This window comes from Marmota flaviventris, chromosome 11, assembly GCF_047511675.1.
Source record: "Marmota flaviventris isolate mMarFla1 chromosome 11, mMarFla1.hap1, whole genome shotgun sequence".
NCBI classification, from domain to species: domain Eukaryota; kingdom Metazoa; phylum Chordata; class Mammalia; order Rodentia; family Sciuridae; genus Marmota; species Marmota flaviventris.
The window spans coordinates 70,071,192-70,077,191 of record NC_092508.1 but is presented as its reverse complement, the minus strand read 5'-3'; the positions used below and the strand labels follow the sequence as shown (position 1 = coordinate 70,077,191).

Here is a 6,000-nt window from a genome sequence, read left to right as displayed (position 1 = left end):
TAAAACTGTGCATAAGAAGTAATCAAAATAGTAAAGAAAATATTTGAACTTCCTATCAACTCCCCTAAAATTCTATGCTATCAGTGAATGAGACCCTGCACTCAAATGCATAATAATAGTAAACATCCCAGATGCACTGTAGTAAAGTTGTAAAGAGCGCGAATCTTGCTGGGCACAGTAGCCACGCCTATAATCCCAGTTGCTCTGGAGGCTGAGACAGGAGGATCGCAAGTTCAAAGCCAGCCTCAGCAAAAGCAAGGCTTTCAGCAACTCAGTGAGACCCATCTCTAAATAAAATACAAAATATGGCTGGGGATGTAGCTCAGTGGTCGAGTGTCCCAGAGTTCAATCCCAAGTACCCTCACCAGAAAAAAAAGAACATGAATCTTGGAAACAGATGCCAGAGCATTTTATATCCATAAAAGAGCTCTACCATTAATATGGTACTTATAAACATTAAATGAAGTAATACATGTAAAATACTTAGAATTGTGCCAGGAGAGAACTGTTTCTCTGCCCACACAGCACCGTTTACTCTGTTAATCAATGAGCAGAGTAACATGTTGTTTGACTGTGTCTTTTCCTTAAGCTTGTGAGCTCTTCAAGGAAAGCGAAGTATTTTAATAACTCCTATACCTTACACATAATAGGCAATAAAGTTGTACTAAACAAATAATAGAACCTGTGCTATACAGGCATTAGTCATTGCTACCTCATCTGAGACTTTGTCTTTCAAAGTTCCCAAACAATGATCATTCATCATATTTGTCCTACACTTCAGGAAGAGGAAACTCATTACTTCCCAAGGTGATATATCTCATCTTCTAGATGAGATAGAATTTGGTGCATTCTATAATGAATCAAAATTTGTCTTCCTTATTGTTCCTGCTTGCTGGTTTGAGGCTTACCTTGAAGCTATAAAGAATGCAATTGATATCTGAATACAGTTATTTCATTCCAATTGATCTAAGCTAAATAGTCTCTATTCCTGGAGAGACATCATACAACATGGATGAGTATTTACTAATAACTGACTTGTCTATGGTTTCTTTTTAATGTTTTTTTAGTTGTCAATGACCTTTATTTTATTTATATGTGGTGCTGAGAATCCAACCCAGTGCCTCACACATTCTAAGTGAGTGCTCTACCACTGAGCCACAACCCCAGCCCTTTGTCTATGGTTTTAAATAATGGTATCCAGAAAAGATGGATCAGAAAACAAGAGTAGTGCTTCCCTCATTCTAGAGGGAATTCTAAGGTACTGTTGGTTTGAAGATTTCTTTTTTTAGCATACCCATATTACTGCCTCAAGCAAAATGCAAGTTAATTTTATATGACTGCTACTAAATTGAATCTCATCAACCTATTCTGGGCTCTCAAATTATTTTCTGGTTTTTGTTTGTTTGTGGGATAGTAGTAGGGAGGGGAGAAGAAGTAACTAGACAACTTTATAATTATCTCCATTAAATTCCATGTTTGCATCAGCCAATTATTTGAGTTTGTCAAAATATTTTTGGAAAATAAATAAATAAAAATATTTTTGGATTTTGATTCCACCAACCTTTGTTTCACCGTATATCACTTTTTCCTTTTGATCACCAAAAACACATAGTTGTCATATAATGAGGAGGACAGAGTGCTGGGGAATCCAGTATTCAACTGTGATTCTATTCTCAAAAGTAAAAGACTTAAGGTACTTCTTAATTGTTCAGTCTATCTGTGTATCTCATAGATTTTGATTTACTTTTTAAGAATAGATGCTGAGGACCTTAAAATGGTGTGTATTATCAAGAATATAAATAATCATCTGCAATGTTTAAAAGCAAGTTGAGGGGCTGGAGTTGTGGCTCAGCGGTAGGGCACTCGCCTCACATGTGTGAGGCCCCTGGGTTTGATCTTCAGCACCACATAAAAAAATAAATAAATAAAATAAAGATATTGTGTTCAACTACAATTTTAAAAAAAGAAGAAGAAATGTGTTTCTTTAAAAAAAAAAAAAAAACGCAAATTGAGATTTTTAGAAAAAAAAATTTACTTATAAAGATATGGAAACAAGAAAAAAGCCATATATTCAGGCTTTAAAAATCAGAATGAATTCATTAAGAATATAGAAAAGGGTGTAAAATAAATTTTTAATTCTTGATCCTTTTGCTTATTCAGTTCCTGTGTATCTCTGCATGGGCAGTTCCAGCCCGGAGAACTGTTTCTACGCTGACACAGCACCTTTTACTCTGTTCATGAATGAGCAGAGTAAAATGTTGTTTGGCTGTATCTTTTCCTTAAGATTTTGAGCTCTTCAAGGAAAGCAAAGTATTTTAATAACTCCTGCACCCTACACTTAATAGGTAATGAAGTTTTATTAAACAAATAATAGAACAAGAATACCAGCTGCATTTGCCTACAAATATAAGACTAATCATTATGTTAGGCTACCTGAGGAATAGAGATTCCCCTACTGTGCCTTCCTCTTTTCTTCCATTAAGTGGGGACACCTTTAATTCTATAACTAAGAGACAAAATGCGAGTATCCCCACTAAGGAAGCAATACTGTGGCATAAATTTGCATTAAATCACTAATTAGTAATATCAGCTACTCTTCCCAGGGCACAGTTTATACAGGCTGGGAAGTAGTAGAAAAAAGAGTATCCATCATTTCTGCTGATCCCAACCCTCAATTTAGAATGGATCTTACATCTTAGGGTCAGCCCTACTGTGGTCATGGGCCAATAAAAAGCAGCCTACCAGCAAATAGAGCCCAGAAAATTTTGCAGCTTCCACTTATATTATGCGTGAATCATGGATGCATCCTGTGGGTGTGCATTTTGCTCATCTGAACCAAGTTTCTCAAACACATACCCCATATAGCCTAGCAGCCTAACTAACTCACATCATGGCCAGAGGCATAGACACCATTGCACCCATGTCAGCAATTAAGAGACAGGGCTTCCTTGCCCCTCCAGTCTGCTATGGAGGATTCTTCTTAGGAGGCCTTCCACCTGAGAACCTTCTTGCCTCTTAGCGGTGCTATCCTCATTCTTTTATTAGCAACCCCCTTGGCCATTCATCACTGCCGGAATGGGAACCTGACTTTTTGCCTTCCAGTCTCCAACTTGGGCTTGGCACCCTTTATCCCCATCTTGCCCTGGTCACTTTACCATTCCTGGCTTGGCACCACTGCTACTTCCTCTCCTCTAGGAATTTCTGCATTTCTGTCAGCTCTGGCCACATGGTTTGTGACTCTGAGAGGAAATAAAAAGTAGAGTAGAGAGCAGGGAGTCAGAAGGGGAACCCATAGTAATAACAAAGATAAACATTTCCAACTGCCTTACATTCTTTGCTTAGAGGCGGAACTGGTCAGTGACATAGGTTTTATATTTTATGCACTCTGACAGAATTCCTTCAAAAAGCATCTCTAACTTTAGCTTCTTTGTCATGGCCTCAGGAGGCTGAGGCCAACATCCCCAGGAACAGCTAGTCTGTCTTATGGGAGCTTGGGTATCCGCCAAGTCCAATTGCCAAGGCAAATAGCAGAGGGAGGGGGCTCAGGATGAACAGATCAAAGAAAGGGGTATTTCCCAGTTAAGACAGGAATACTGCTTTTTTTAAAAAAAAAAAAATGGTGCTTTTAAAATCTTGCTCGTTCAAAAACGTAAACTCTTGAGAAGTAAATTTTCCTCTCATCAGTGGCCATCTCACTTTTTTTGTTTTGTTTTGCAATATTTACAGCAATAGCTGGTTTTATTTTTTATTATACCTGAGAACATTTAACATTTAGTATTTCATCAGTAAGATAGCTATAAAGCATGAAGTGCTAAAGGATATTATACTTAATTAAACATTCGATGAGTAAATGAAACATTTTATATCACATTACTCAGCATTTTAGATACTTTCAAAATCATTCTTCCAAAATAATCCCATCATAATTAACAATATCTCAGATTTAGTTAACATGTTGTCAAAGAGAGGACAGTGTTTTAAAATAGAAAAGAAACTAGACTAAGAATCAGAAGTTGTAAATTCTAGTCCTTTTACTAACTGGAACTGTGGATGAGGCCTCCTCAGACTTCTTATCTGGACCAGGCAGGAGTTGAACTGGAAACTACTCAATTGCTTGTCTTTTTCCAGTTCAATAACTTGATGAGCTGAGAATGTCATACAGTAAAAAACAAAATTGTATTTCCATTCAAAAGACTCCAATTTTAACCTGAGTGTTGCCTCTAACTTTCTTTGTGACATTGAGCATTTACCCTCTTTTGTTTCCTCATCTGTCATGAAAAGGAAAAGGAATAGATGTGTCTATGGACATTTCCAGTTCTAAAATTTTATAACAGAAAAATGATTGTGGGGCATATGTCACCTTCCATTTGCATATAAAACCTGTTGCTCTGCTCCAAGTAGCCTGAGAAAATATACGCTTTGGTAAAGCAATTTAGTGTGCTAGAACATGCACTCTCCTACATGAAGAGTGAACCTGAGTTCTCAAAGCAGAAAAGCTGCCTGCAGAGCCTTCTTTGCTTCTCTCTTCTTCTGAGTACTTGAGCTCAGGCTGTGGAATCCAGTAGAAGCCTTATTTTATTAGGCTTATTCAATATATGAAACAAAAACAACTATATTTAAATTTGGTCTTTACTTTTTGCTTATAAACATAGTGTTCAAAAAGTAACTTCTTAAAGGCTAAAAAAGGCAATTATCAAATAAACTTACAATTTCTTACCTGAAAATGTGCTTTATCAAAAATATTTTTTTGTTTACAATTTCTAGCTTTTTGTTAAAATATCTTAACTATTCAGGTAAAGGGTCTTTGCTTCAAAAGGAAGTCAGAGTTACAGTCACGAGTGGCTTACAGAATATTTTCTGGTAGTTTTGCTTCATTTCAATATCTTGCCACGATTGGCTGTTGATAGCTACAAATAAGGAAGTCTTCAAGTCAGGGGATTTCTCAGTGGAAGTTCCCAGTTCAACAACGGGAGAGCTCAGAACAGTTTAAGTTGCACCGGTAAATCCTGTGCAAACAGCTTCCAGAATGTGTAACTGCCTACATCTTTAAAGAGAAATACGCTGTGATGGAAGATTTGTAACCTGGAGAAGAGGTAACCAAGTTTTATTAGTTTCTATCAATTCTCAACCTTGCAAGGTGGCCTGAATGTCTTCTTATGTATTGCAAATTTATTCTACTCCTGTACTTGCTGAGAAATGATTATGACTCAAAATGCCTTTGTATTCATTGTCACAGTTGGAAATTTAGCCTTTAAAAAGCCAAAACCAAAGAAAAACTTAAAATACTGCCATCTTTTTGTTTTCTAACTTCAAGATGGAATTTATTATGCCTCTAATTGAAATGAGTTTTTAAAATTTACATCTGGAATAAAAGCCTTCTTCAATGAGGGTTTTTTTTAAAACATAATGGAAGACTAAAAGTTGTTGGGCTTTATATAGCTTGCTCGTTTGAAAAGTAAATTAATATTGGATGTATTTATACTTTCTTTGGGTTATTATTTTAAAAAATTGACTCCAGCCTGATCCAACATATCTATTCAAATATCAACTCATTTAGCACTTTTCTATTTTGTAAGAATCACAAGATAATGAATATTTCACTATACTAAAGTATTAACCTTATATACAACCTACAATGCCTATTTTAGAATATTCAAACTTCTATAATTACAATAATCTAGTCTTATTCTGGCCTTTTTATTTTTATAATAAAAATGAATGTTAAAGATTGTGTTATTGAGTGCCTGCTGGAAGAAAATAGTCATAAGTTATAATAGCTCTTAAGTGACAGTCAGAGAGCACTTAAATATATATTCATATCACTTCTATTTCAATGAATTTCTATTACAACTGCCCTGCCTTCTTATAATATTAAAATACTATTTAAGGGACGTCTTACCCAAGTATAAGATGATGGAGAAAAAGGAAAGTTACTTTACCAGGTCACAGAATAGTCACATCATTGCTAGCAGCTGTCTCCCTTTACTCTCCTCTCACTTG

At 35.8% G+C, this 6,000-nt stretch overlaps 1 protein-coding gene across 1 annotated transcript in view; it reads left to right on the top strand.

The window, feature by feature from the left end:
* The first annotated feature begins 4,957 nt into the window (after window positions 1-4,957).
* Tank (TRAF family member associated NFKB activator) overlaps window positions 4,958-6,000 on the top strand; it is a 78,459-nt gene continuing 77,416 nt past the window's right edge. The window contains exon 1 of the mRNA XM_071619129.1: window positions 4,958-5,093. The gene's annotated coding sequence lies outside the window, so the exon portion shown is untranslated. The remainder of the gene's footprint in view (window positions 5,094-6,000) is intronic.